This window comes from Vanellus vanellus, assembly GCF_965231255.1.
Source record: "Vanellus vanellus genome assembly, chromosome: 1".
Taxonomy (NCBI): domain Eukaryota; kingdom Metazoa; phylum Chordata; class Aves; order Charadriiformes; family Charadriidae; genus Vanellus; species Vanellus vanellus.
The window spans coordinates 115,696,837-115,711,057 of record NC_138905.1 but is presented as its reverse complement, the minus strand read 5'-3'; the positions used below and the strand labels follow the sequence as shown (position 1 = coordinate 115,711,057).

Below are 14,221 nucleotides of genomic sequence, written 5' to 3'. Positions count from 1 at the left end.
GTGGAAAATGTTGGGCACAAATCCCCCCGTCAGTGAATGGTGGCATGGTGACTGCCACGTGCTTCAGCACATGAGCCTTCGGAAAGGTTGTGCCTGTTCTAAGAGGCCCAAGTCACAGTGAAGGGGATGTTTGAGGTAGAGGTGCCAACCTGAAAAGCAAATGACTATATCCTTATTTCTCAAAACCCTTGTTGTGACAAAGCAGAATCCAGCAAGTGAAGGTGATGTATTTTGAAGTAACTTCATACCTCAAACTATTTGGATCTAAATTTTAAAATATTTGCACTTATGATTCTGAATATTTAGAGGAATATTTAGCCATTCATTCTGTCCTGTGTTTTTTACCTCCAGCAGTTGTCCCTGGAGCACTGCATTTTCTTTTTTGTTTTGTTATGGGTGTTTTCCTCTGCACAGGAGGAAGCAAAGCGCAGTAGCACATTGTATCTGCACCATTGGAGGGCACGCAAGGGCAGCTTGGGCTGCGGTGCCATCACAGAAGGACGTTCTTCCTACCCAGCATCTGACCACCACCTGGGGCTGGGCGTAAGAGGATGTGGCTTGTTGGCAGTACTTGGGAAAGGAGGGAGGATGTATTTTGGTGACGGGTGTGATATATTCCCTCTTTGTTCGTGAGGCCAAGAGTCAGGATCCACCCGTGCTGTTGTAATTGCGTCAAGTCATGCTCGTCCTGAAATAGTGCATAACTCTGACGAAGAGGTCACGAGCATTTTTCAGCAGTGGCGTTCCTTGCTGTTATCCACACCTTTAATTAAAAGTTACCTTGAAGACTGCCTGAGGTACAGCCAGATGCAGGTGCTGGCTTTCAGTATAGCTGCAGAGTTCTCCCTGCATAGCTACAACTCGGTCGAGTGACCTGCGAGCTCTGGCTGCCCTTGAGACGCAGTACAGCCTCGTGGCCCTCCTGCCTGTACCCGGGCACTTCCTGGAAGCTTTGGTGTCCTTGATGTCCAAGGTTGAATGTCTTTAGGAGTGATGGCCAAGCTGGAAACTTCCAGGTTTTCTCTGTCTACATCTGTCTCATAGGTGCCTCTCCTCATCTTCCTGTCACTGTGAGTGAGGCCTCCCAGGCTTTCTTTCCCACCAGGGAAACAGGCGGCTGTCATTTTCCTTCTTTCACAGCAGGGATACTGAGGCACGATAAGCCTCACTGTCGAGGGCTATATAGAAAGCTTTTCTTTGAGTCGCATGGCTCAGGAGCAGAAGATAGTCCCTTAAGTTCAGCCGAGTCTCATTTTTCTAGACAATCTGAATAAGTTTTCAAGCTGCAAAATAGGAGCTTTTATTTCCCGTTAGTTTTCCGTCGGCGGGGCAGGCCAAATTAGTTTTGTCTGTCTGGTGTACAAAATGTATGTTCAGGCTGATGTAATCAATGGGTAGTGTTATAAATGTCACATTGCAGGGAGTAGTGTATTTTATAAGGGTTTGGTTTACAGTTTCTCATAAACTTCTGCCAAGTGAAGTTTTATGGTTTGTGCATACTTGCCATTAAGATAGTTAATAGGGTAGGGGGGTTACTGCAATAAATAATCCAAAAGAGTGCAGTCCACTTTGTACTGGTAATTAGGCATCTGTGAAGTAAAACTCAAATTTGTGCTATATAGCATGGTAATCATGTTTTCTGGTTTTTCAACCCTATACCAAACTGAGCTTAAGGATGAGTGCTCATCTCCTAGATGCTGAAAAAAAAAAGTAGTTAGTGCTATATCCTTTTTGACTCAATAGTTGTTTGTTGTTGTGGTGGTGGTTTGTTTTTTTTTTTTTTTTTTAGTGGTATCTGGAGAAACTGGCTTTTGTCATAATTGTCTCCTCCAACTCTAATCTAAGAAATCCTGAAAGGTTTTTAAAACTTGTCAATTTTTTTCTAATGGTGAAAGCAGTGCTGTATATGTGCCTGTTGTGCTGAATTGTTTCCAAGTGAGACCCTATGCTTTTAATTATCAGTCTTGCAGCATTTGGGGAAGAGGAGTCACAAGGGCCCAACAGAATCGCTTTGCTGAGTAATTTGTTAAAGATCCGCACTTGACACGGAGGAAATGAACTTTTTATTTCTTTTGCTTTCTAGCTCTTTTTATGCCTTTATCTATGAATTAAGTGGTACAAAGATGTCAACACACGTTTTTACCTAGTGCCTTTCGTTCAGAAATGTCTACGGCTTACCCTCAATGTCAAATTAGTTACAATTGAAATTCCCCAGAGTGCTGTCATTAAATCAGGCTGTCACAAGGTGTGTTTAAATTGGCCACAGTCATATAATGCCCTGACCTAATATAACAACACACTGTCCTCATGGTGTGTCACCCTGCTGCCTTGACACAGAGTAGGCAGGCAGGCAGGCGCTTGGGATGTCTGCCTGTGGCACATGTTTATGAAAAATACCCAAGTCTAAACACTGATGCATAAGCAAGTATCTTTAGTAGTATGCAAGAGTCAGTATAAGAATTTTAAAAGTCAGACTTATTGTGGTTTAGTCATTTCTATACTTAAGAAATTCTCTTTCCTTTTGCAAGGGTAGCTTTGACTAGCTACCACTTAATTCCCTTTGTTTGAGTCTGCATGCCAGAGCAGTGGGAGATTTAATGCAGGCAAGGGTCAGGAAGTTGTTGATGTTTTAATTGCGAATGCAGGTGAAAGCAGGTAAATGCTACAGCTGGCGTGGCTGTTCTTTAGTGTTCCCTATGCTCATGGTGTTCATCAACAAGGAGTATCCAAAACATTAAATCCTCTTGCCCTGTTTCTCCCCATTACATCTCCCTGTGTCCCTCTCATCCTTCTTTTTCCCCTGCTCCTCTCTTCATCTGCCCCTCAAAAATGCGTTTGGAAATACAGAATGAAAGAAGAGCCTTTAGGGTATTGTGTGATCCAGGTGTATTTCTGGACATCACGCGTATTAACTGATCAGGGGGATTAAGAAAAAGTAAACAAAATGCTCTAATCTTCCTTATCTATTTCTGTGACGGGTACTATAATCTCTTTGGCCTTTGAACTACAGCTGGAAGAAACAAACACGGCGTGAACATGGAGGGGGAAAAAAATTGGCAATACTAGGACGATTAAGGTGGTGGTGTTGATATTAATTGCCTCCTCTCATTTCAAAGAGAGGTTTCTGTATTGTATCCCCAGAGAGCCTTAACGGACAGGCTTTCCAACCATATGTTTTGTGTTGGCGATCGGCAGGTAGGTGTCCTTTGTTTAAGTACACCTGCAGGGATGCCAGCTTCTGATGCCTGGAGTGAACCCCTGCTGTGGCCCTGTGGACCCTGGGGTGTCAGAGTCCCCATGCTGTGGGAAGTGCTGGGTGGCTGAGGAAGAGTCAGGCCCTGAACCCTGTCTGGATATGGGGCACTGTTGATGAGGAATCATGGGGAGGAGAGCCCAGATATTCCCAAAATTCTTTACTACTTCTTGAATCCTTCGATTTCTACCTGTTTCTTCATACTTGTATCTAGTATGTAGTGACATTGTGTTTCTTGACCATTCTTCCCTCCTCCTCCTCCTCTCTTGTTGTTCTTGCTGTTAATATTGTCTTGTATTGAGTCAAAAATCTGAGGCTTAATTGGAAGTCCAGCTCTGAGCCCAAGAGATTTGTCTGAAGAATGTAGAAAAGGGATATCTGGAGTCCTTTTGAAGCTTCTGCTATTCTAAAGCTGAAAAAGTGTTACTGATCAAGAAAACGGAAGGTGCTGAGGCTAAATTCTTTATTGGAAAACTTGCTCACTGGAGGAAAAAAGAAAATTAACGTTTTGTCTCTGTTGAGTATTCATCTGTTTTCGAGCCATCTTGTCACTCATGTTAAAACAAACAAGTTCTCATTGATGTAGGCTTTTCATTAAACCGGAAAGTCAATTTCTAAAATTTCAATGAGAAATGCTCCAGTGGGAATCTTCTAAATGATTCTTTAAAAAACCAAAACATTAAAAGAAAATCCACCCCCTACTCCCCAAGCACTTGAGCTAGTAAAGCTGAACCAGATGCAAAGCCGGACAAAGGGTCTGTCCTGCAGGTTCTGACTTAGAAGCAGGAAATGACTTGCATTTGGATGGATAAAAAGATTTCCCTTTTTCCGTACTGTGCGGATTGAGCTGCAGGCTGTTCATACCCTTCAAATTTAAGGAAAACAGAACCTTGTGCCAGCAGTGGTATGCCTATTGCAGTGGGTCACGGTCTGCTTGGTGGGGAGCCCAGTCGTCTGTGACACAGGAGCAGGGAGAGGTGAAGCCAGAGGCAGCGTTCTCATCAGCTGTCCTAATACAAATTGTTCCTAATTGGGAGTCAGTGCCTTAAAATGAGTACTAGGAATTACAAACCTGCTTCGTTTCTCTTGATATTTTTTTTTTTTCCCCCTCCTGTGAATTTTGCCATCGGTATAGGTTAATGCCAGTTATTGAAATAGGTGAATTTTGCACTGCATGAATTGTCCATCTCTAAATTGGTGTTTCAGAGAAACTGAATTAATTTGGGGACATAGTGTGGAAGGTGTTCTGATTTTTGCAGTATAATATTTCAGGTAATTGGTTGGAAGTTCATATGTTCTTGATTTTTGTAGTAGAACTGTTAGGAACTGAAATAGAAAAAGTGCTTTATAGCTGCTCTAAAACATTGTTAATGGTACAGCTTATCTAAGAACTTCCATGTTTTTATAACTATTTTAATGATAAAACCTAATTCCTTTTCTTTATAAATTAAGCTAAGGCATCACTAAATTGTAGGCATAATGTTACCGCTTATGTTGAGTAACTCTATTTTGTTTGATTTGCATATTTTATATGCCATTAGCATATTCTGTGTCTAACATTCTTACATTAATTGTGTTCCTCTCTCATGTTGGCTGTTACTTAATATTCGGGTAGATCATGATGTATTTTTAATAACAATTTTTCCTTTTTAACATGGAGATTGGTAAAATAAAATTCAGAAAGCATAGAAACACCGGGGCATTAATGACTCTAGAAAGACTAATAAGTGTTGGATTTCTTCTTAGGACAAGTAAAGTTAGAATGGAGTTGATGAAACAGCGCATTGCTTTGAGAGGCAATTACAGCGATGCTGAGCTGGCAAATCCAATCACCGTTTGAGTATAAAGCATTAACGGAAGTGATGGATGAGGCTATGGGTGGAGACAATTAATCTAATTGAGGAAATGATGAGTAGAAGGTAGCCAGGCTTTCATGACCCCTGATGAAAGCAGTTTGCTAGCTGTGCAGGCTGCCTATATGACTTAAGTGAACGTTGAGCTTGTTTCAGGAGGTTAATGGCATTAAACTTGCACAGTTATTAGAAGGTTGACTTGGAGAGAAATTTTTTGACCTCACAAAACGGAGCCATCGGCTGCCATGTTTTCCTTAAGTAATAGGCAAAGATTTTACAAGCAAAAATTTTAAGTTGTCACTTGCAATGACTGAAACGTGGGAGAGAAAGGTTCCTTGTATATGTTCATGTAGTCATCAACTCAAGAAACCCTTCTCATATGTCTGCGAGATGTTCTGAGAAGTTCTTATGACATCATGATATATACTACCCCATTTCAAACACTGAATGCGTGAAAACTTTTATAATGCATGAAAAAAATGGGAAGTGAGAAATTTACAGCTGGGTTTTTCAACACATACTGTCACACCAGCATGAGTATGTTCCGGTGGATATCCCTCCGTATCCAGCAGTTCCTGCTCTGTTTTACCTTTCAGTGGTATTTCTGGTACTAGAAATAAGAGCTCAGCATTGGGGTGGTTTGTGGAAATTTAAGAATTCCACCTCTTGTGAGGTTGTGCTATTAATAGCACAGTGTAGTAAAGCATTTTCTGTAGTAAGTACTTTTTTCCCTTTGCCTCTAACAAAGGCTACACACTTTGAATACATGGATGAAACAGCAAAAGCATACAGGGTTTTGTTTTTTTTCCTGACAGAATAGGGTTCTAATCTTGAATGTAAATGTTTTGGCTTTGATTACATGATGACAAGCTGTTTCTTCACATCGGATCTCTATTTTGATCACTGTTGAAGTAAAAAATAACACTCAAATTGTGATGTGAGTGAAGAAGAAAAGGTTAAAACAGTAAAATGTTGACCTGGAAAATTGGACCTATGCTTGTTTCTGTCATGAAAGTCTTCTGCTAGGCTTGGCACACAGTGACCACCATAAAAAGCTTGGTACAAAAGGTGCCCCTTTTTCTTCCGTCTGCATCAGTAGAGATAATCTGCTCTGAAGAAGTCCTGGCCTCTTGCAGCTGCTGCTGCTGGCAGCTGTATTTAAAAGGTTTAAGATGGCACATTCTCTGAAGAATGTTATTCAATGTCTTAAGTTGAACGTCCAAAGTTATTATATGTTTTGCTTTTTTTGTTTGTTTGTTTGCTTTCCCAATTGTAAAACAAAGTTATTCTTCCCAGTTTTACTATGTTGTCATTATTGTGTGAGGGTACCAAGACAATGAATTCCACAAACAGAGCATGGACTTGGGTTGGTACGAAGTTCACACTGTCCGCCTCAGATAAGCTGTAGGATAGCAGGTCAGACAAAGAGATGCTGAATAGTCCATTCTGAGTACGACAGAAGTTTTGTGGAAACAAACGTGTTGTAACAGATTCACATTTTTCGGCTGATTCTCCAGCTGGCTGAAATAAGGCTGCGCAGGTGACCTCCGCTCTGCCTTCTTTCATCGCATTCAGTCTTAATGCATTTCTGATGTCAGGATTTTGAATATAATATTTATTCGGTGTGATCAGGTTCACAGAGCCTGATTTTCTGTGTTTGCAGATATGTTTAGTTTTCTAGTTTTTAAGCTTCTCTTTAGCAAAAATAATCAAAGTGAAAAAGAATATGGGTTAAATATATTGTTACTCTGACCTTCTCTAAAAATGACAGACTTCTTGCTGAATCCTCCCTCTTCCAAAGAAAACTGTCAGAACAGTAACACCAGCAAAGGCTTTGTTCCAGCGAGAAAACTAGGTCAATTTTGAAAAAGTATTCTTGCATATCAGTCAACAGGTACCTTCTGTGAATGCATGAGATCAAATGTTAGATGCTACCTCATACACCTGACTTTTTAAGTAGATCAGCTGTGGAAAGAAATGTCTAAAGGTATAAAGTATACCTTCTTGTTTAATTATGGGGAAAAAGATAAATGTATCTGTCAGAGGCATTAGGGCAAGGAATGCGTGTTTGGTTTTTATAAATGTTCTATTCAAAAAATAGATTAAAAAGTGTTAGTGCAACTTCTCTTGTTTTCTGCCAAAGTTAATAAAACCAGGCACATTTTTGGTATTGTTTTGTATAAAAGGTTAAAAAAAAAATACTGTAAAAGGAGAGAGATGGTCTGAAGCACATAATTCAGTTGTTTGCTAAGGTCTAAGAACTCAAAAGCAACCTATGTGACAATTCTTGAAATAGCTTATTTCAAATTTTTTTTCTGTTGGGAACGGTGAAAATAAACATGATTGCAACCTCTTCAGTAAAGGAAAACAAAAAGGAATATAATCAGAAGTGACGAAATGAATGTCTGAAAAACACTAGGCAGTATGAATTGCTCATCCTGACTTGCTGTGCAATGGAAGGTGCTTATCTGAGTTCTTAAAAGGTTAATTGCCTCTTAATAGGTGTTTATATGTGTCCAGCTATCACATTATTTCTTGCTGTTGTGAGGTACCTGATTTACTAACCTAGTATAATCCAACCCTAATGAAAATAACCAAGGTAGTTTTTAAGCAGTTTGTGCTTTTGTGGTCACTAAACAGACAGACCAGAAACATTATTGCTGAGGTACCTTGTGGGTCAGACTTTCAGTTCTGTAAATCGCTGTAATTTTCCGGACTTCGATGCCAATAAGCCATTTAAAAGATCAGTTACATAGACTGGAGGTCTGGCATAACCCTTTTCTTTCCTGGCTCTGTGTCTAATCTCACAACTGCAGTGCAGTTTCATTCTTGCCCTATTGTCTGTTCCCACCTCCTGCATATTTCAGGAATATAGACCTTTTTGGTATAACTCCCTACTCCTGGACTTTCAAGGTGAATGCTGAAATCTTCATTTCACACGTGGTTTTGACTTCCTTTCCTCTCTTCTACCCCATGCAAAATGACTTCGGTAGTTCTTGTTTAAATTTATTACCTGGATACTCAGTTTCACTTAGTGGGTATACTCAATTTAGTCTTGAAGTCAGGTAGTGTACCAAAGTTAAATAACAGAAGGTACAGTGAGGTGAGTGCTTATGTGCCAAAGTGCAGTGTTGGCTTAGTTTTTAGCTTTAAGTAGTTCCTGTTTTGACTCATACGTTTAATTAGCAACATCATTCAGAGGAGTGCGGTGGTGAGATCAAACCCAGTTCCTGAGAAATCTCATCCTTTCGTCAGAAAAGCTTTTTCTGGCATGCAAGGTTTGGGAAAATGTTAGGTGGAAAATACCCAGGCCTCTGATGTGGAGGTTTGTTTAGGGAGAATTTAGTTCCTCGCCTATTAGCTTTCTGATTTGCTTTTAACCAAAAGCCTGGTAATTAGGGCATCTCAAATGCACTCATCTTGTTGTTTGGATTCCAAGTACGTATCCTTCACTTGTAATTTGCATTGTGTTTCTGTTTTGCGTTTTCTTTGAAGGCATTAACTCCTAAGGCGTGTAGAGGTTCACAGTTGGATCTGTGAACCATTTCCACTCTCCCAGTTAAAGAACTTTGTGCTCTGGAGTTTTCCTGTGCATGGGGATTAACATGTATTTGTGCTCATCATTAATCTTTTGCTGGAAGCAAAGCTAGACCCAGGCTGAATACTTGACAGTCCAGTCCCATCACATGTTTCCTGGAGTTCGTTTTGGGGGAGCTGTAGAGGTTATAGAAGGGTGGTGGGTTTTGTGCTTTTTGGGAACCTGAAGCACAAGATGCTGGAAGCCGGGATGATGGCACCTGCAGTAGTAAAGGTTATGTACGGTTGCATAAACTGCCATCAGCTTGGCCTCTTGAGCTGAAAGAGCATGGGCTGCAAGTCACATGCAGCAATTGCTTCTCCGGTCTAAAGCCAACATGCATGACCTTGCTCTCTGTAGGCAGACGGTGGCTTGTTGCTACCGCTGATTTGGTTCCTCTGCTAGAATTAGCTTTCCCCTAGCTATTTGCACAGGCTTGGTTGCTGGTAAAAACCACAGTCCAGGTGGAATGTATTTGCAATAAAATATAGTTGCAAAGTGTAGTGAATGCTAGTTTTTCCAGATATTAAAACATCTGTCTTGAACATATTTTCATTCTTTTTCACCCACTGATGGAGTATATGGGTTTGTTCAAAGTTTCTTGGCAAAGTCATGGTTTAAATGCATTATTGCAGACACATGAGCCGCTTACCAAAACCAGTAATTAGTCCATAGTTATTTGTTATCCTAAATTGAAAGTTTTGCTGGGTTTTTGTCTGAAATTATAGTTGCAGACAGAAACCTCTTTGTAAAATGTAGCTTGCGCTACATAGGGCTACTTATGCCCCATGAGTTCTCTAATACCGTTAGAAAGCAAAGTCATTGTTCTTGTCATCTGTGTTCTGCCATGTCCCTGTTGCAGGTTCTTGGAATACAGAAAGGAAATTTTCATTTACTAACACTTTCTTATTTTTTGAACAGCAAGAGGTAGCATAGTTCCCCTTCCCCTGTAACAGACTGATGCACTCTTCTGAGCAAAGTGAATAAATAATACATTGGTGGCAGCTCTTGCTGCAGTTGATGGATTGAGAAAAGGAAATTAGGTATACGTTACAGGTCCATGGCTTAAACATTGCTGGTAACAATGTGCTTAGGTACATACTAGCAGGAGCTATGCAGTGGTACGTGTTTTAAAACCAGAAATATGCCCGTTGGAGTGGTCAATATGTTTCTGTTGGATTCAATGGAACCGATTACCTCTTTAAGGCTGCCTGGAACCCCAGTGTGTCTGCAGCATCAGAAATAGAGCTGAAACCACCAAACTTCAAATACCCCATTTCACCACGCAGGAGCGTAATTGATTTCCATTAATGACCCAGTGTGCTACTTGGACGCTCAAGGGAAGCATCATTTCCATGTTCGGGGAAATGGATTTTAATATCTCCATATGTGCAGAGGTTGAAGCAGAAGGTTCAAAGCCATGTTGACCTCTCTGTCCACCATGAAACGAAAATGCCAGCCCTCCTTACCAAAAGTCTCCACTGAGAGGAGATTGAGATATACTAATGGGGGGAGGGGGAGGTGTGAAAGTGTTTTCATGGCTGCATTCAAGCCTAACAACTTACATCCATTGCTTACTGCTGAACTGTTAAATTCAGATGATGATAATACGGCTTTACAAATCTGTGAACTTAGCAGTGTATCAAGTAATTTTTTTGAGCAGCCTTTGAAAAATCCCGTCACAGGCACCACTAAACTAAAGCGACGTGTCAACAATTTCTTGTAAATGAGACACTGTAGTGTGTGGTGCTAATAAAACCCTGACTGGGACAGCATCAAGGGAGTATACAGAAAAAGCTGTCAAGGTATCATGGTTCCAGGAGAAGCAAGACTGAGTCATACTTGTTTACTGAAGAAGGAAAATGTAATAATAATGCTAGGAAGTAAGCACACCTGGTATTATTATTAAATGAAACTCCCAGACTTTTGAGAAAAAAAATCAGTATCTGCATTCATTTGGTAGTAAACCTGTGTTTAAAAATGATGGATTTAAACTGATTACTGTGATGAAAGGTGCGCAAAAGTTAGTCACGCTGTCTGGGAAACAGCACTGTGGTGGTGCTAATTGAGGCGTGTGAATGGTACCAGAGCATTTAGCGTGGCAGGGAGAAACAGCTCTACACACTGTAGAGGGTTTTGTCCCTGTTTGAAAAATTGATGCTTTATTCCAAGTGTTGAAGTACAACACTCTATTGTTTATAGTCCCTCTCGCATGCATGCTCTTTGAAGAAGGGCCAGGATGATAACAGTGGTTAAATCCAAGGAAACAAAACTAAGCATAATTTTTCATGTTTCTTACATGACATAGTACCTTTTCTAATACTAAGAGTACGTGAAGTCCACCTACTGGCTTTGTTTGCAACAGAAGCCATCAAGGTGTAGCATTGTTTATATTAAACCTGTGTCTTCAAGCATGAGGCTCCAAATCCCCTGATTACTGACAAATACTGGAGGACCCCCTCCTTCCCTGTGGCCCCTGGCTCCTGAGGAGTGCTGCTAAGGGGCTGCATGGTATTGTTTTTTCTCATGTCTTTCATAACTGTGGCCTCTGAGAAAGCGTGGTCATCTCCTGTTTGCACTGCTCAGCATGGTTACTGTGATTGACTCTCAGGAGCACAGGACTTCGCTTCACTAATGTGAAGCTGTTGCTGCTGCTGTTCCTTTCAGGGCTTGCTGGGGTACCTCTCTGCCTGTCGTGTATTTGTGCTGTTTGGTCTGTGATACTGTGCAGTATAGCTGAGCACGATTAAACCATCAGAATAATGCCAGTCCGGTTAGTTTCTGGTATTTGGCTTCATTCAAGGAGAAACTTGTTAAGAGAGCGTAAAGCACTTCATCTCCCCATCCTCTTCTCTTTGGAAGACAGCACTAAGAGGGGAAGAGAATAATTCATTTTTGTATAATAAAAAAACATAGTCGTCGGTTGGGAAAATACTTACTTCTAGAGAAAGCCTGGAGTGCTTCTTTAGAACCTGTGTAGCTTCACACTTCTGTACCATTAGAGGTTTTAAAACTTGTTAAATAGGGAAATGACCTTCTAAAGCACAATTTCAGGCATCTTAATTTTTTTAAGTACATAGTAAGGCTCTTCCATTTAAGTATCTAAATCTGAGGTAAACCCACTTCTATTTTCAGTGTTCCTTTTTCTTGGAACTTACAATACAATTTTTAAAAAAAAAAAAAAGGTTGGCCTTGATGCTGAAAATTTCCCAGCAAAATGCTGTGGACTGACATAGCTCAGTTGATTGCTTTTGTGTCGCTAAAAACAGATGGCTATTAGATGCCCGCATACAAATTATTTTTGAAGTGGCTTTCCATGTGACTAATTGCCTTTCCTTTGTTTCAATAGGTTGTTTTTGTTGTCCTTTTTTAACTTTATGAGCTTGCCAGTGTCTGATCATTCATATGAAAGGAAGAGGAAAAATAATTGCACTTTTTTAAAAGCATGCTGTGTTTGTAGCTTAGGTGGAGAGAAAGACAGAGCAGCTGTCTTTAATGTTGAAAGGCATATGGTGTCTGATGCTTTTGATCAAAATCTGCACGTCTTATACTCAGCATGCCTAGTTTAAATGTCTGTAGCTAGCCCGTACTAGAAGCACCTTAACCTGGAGATCAGAAACAGATACTGGACTTATCCACCCCAATCTTGCAGTTGAAAGGTGATAGTGTTCACATAGCATTTATTTCATGCTCATAAAAAGGTGAAATACTTGGTCAGAAAAATAAAAACAGAATAAATATATTGCTCAGAAAGGAGTTACCGAAAACAAAGTAGAAAATTTTGAACATACTAAAATTAGAATGGCAGAGGAAAACTACACAGTGGAGGTGGTGAAATTTCTAAGCCAGTTCTTTGAAATCAAGAAATTAAGACAAGAACCCAGTGGTTTTGTGCCCCTTTTTCGGTCTTTCTCCCATGTAAATGGAAACAGGTCATCCCTTATTCAGACTCCGCTGCAAGTTATCTGTTACCACATCCATTTGTATAACCCACCTGGGCTTGAAAGCTTCATTATTACTGGAAGTCTCTCTTGTGTTTCTGAAGGCCAAATATTTTAGGGAGAAAGGAACAGGAGATTCATTCTTGTTTGTGTAGAGACTTAACTTTCTTCTAGTAGAGTCAGGCTTGTGGCATACAAGATTTTTATCCGTAATTTTTTAAAATTTCTTAATACCCTATTAATAAAGATCGTACTCTTCTCCTGTTTGCTCTGAGTTCACTCTCAAAGTTGTAGTAGGCAGCCTATTATAAAATGAAATATTACAGGCTTGGTCTCTGGAGGTGAAGGAGAAAAGTTGCTAATTTCACATAAAAAGGCTGTTCAAGCATATGCGATGCCATCAAAAAGATGCAAACCCACTTGAGTATGAAGATGACAAAAAGTCACTGCATGTTTGAATATTTAAAGATCGTTTACTCATTAGTTATGAATTTCAAGTGGCAGATCAGATTAACAAACCTGAGACCTTGCCATAGCTGGGCATTGAGCTAGGAAGCCTTCCAAAAGCAACAGTAGCAGTAGCTGAATGTACTCTTTTTAGGCTATTGCCTGTGTATCATTCAGAGTGATCCCAGAAAATTTTTGACATATTAAGCCACCAAATGCATTTGATAGTCAACTGCAGTATTCCCTGCTATCATCCGAGACTGATTAAATCCTGAGGATTTTAGGCAGCTATATGAATTTAAAGCACTATGATGGATAACCACATTTAGCCCAATAGCTTGGAGTTTCTTTGTGAGCATAGGGATGCTTGTGTTGCCATCCAAGTAAACATTCGTACCACGGGTCTTTTGTGGATGCTTTACGCATCAGCTGTACAGTGCTGTCAGTACTGCAGAGCATCTGAGCTCGGCTGCACGCATTGGCCGAGACGGCACCTCATCAGCAAAGCCATGTCGTCTTCATGTCTCCATCAGTGCTGCTGTCACACAGAAGAGTAAAATTGGCTCCTCTCCTTCTCTGGGTGTTAGATCCTAAGAGGCAATGCCGTGGCCGATGTCTGCTTTGAGGTGCCAGAAGGAGATAAAACCTCAAAGGTGAAAGCTAGCAACAGTCACCTGAAGCACGAGTTGCAGCATCGTGTGCTGACTGTGTCTGTCCAGTCCTTTGTGAAAACAGACAGCTCTGTGCACTGTTCTTGTAGAAGTGACCTCTCCGTTCACACAACACTACTTTAACAACAGAACAAAAAACTGAGCAGTCAGTGTAAACAATTTCAGGTCAGTTCAACACTTGGTAGGTAGTCCTCTGTGAACAGCATGCAAGGTAGTCCATCATGAGCCTCTGGGTAAGATGTCGCCTGAGTGAGAAAATCCCAAGGAACTCTCTCGTTTCCATGTCCATGTGAAGTGAATGCATTTTGAGCTCATTTGAACTTCTTTCAAAATAAAAATTGATTTGTTGACGGCAGCATGGAGCAAGCAATTTTGGAGTGTTACTCAGCTTTCAAAATACAGTATTGCTGATGGGGTTTCTTTTCCCATCCCTGTGCAAAAGGAGGAGCTCCAGTCTGGCATCTTGCTAGTTCTCTCAC

At 40.6% G+C, this 14,221-nt stretch overlaps 1 protein-coding gene across 2 annotated transcripts in view; it reads left to right on the top strand.

The window, feature by feature from the left end:
- LOC309680852 (amyloid-beta precursor protein) overlaps positions 1-14,221 on the top strand; it is a 230,914-nt gene that overhangs the window by 115,312 nt on the left and 101,381 nt on the right. The gene's annotated exons all lie outside the window — the stretch shown is intronic.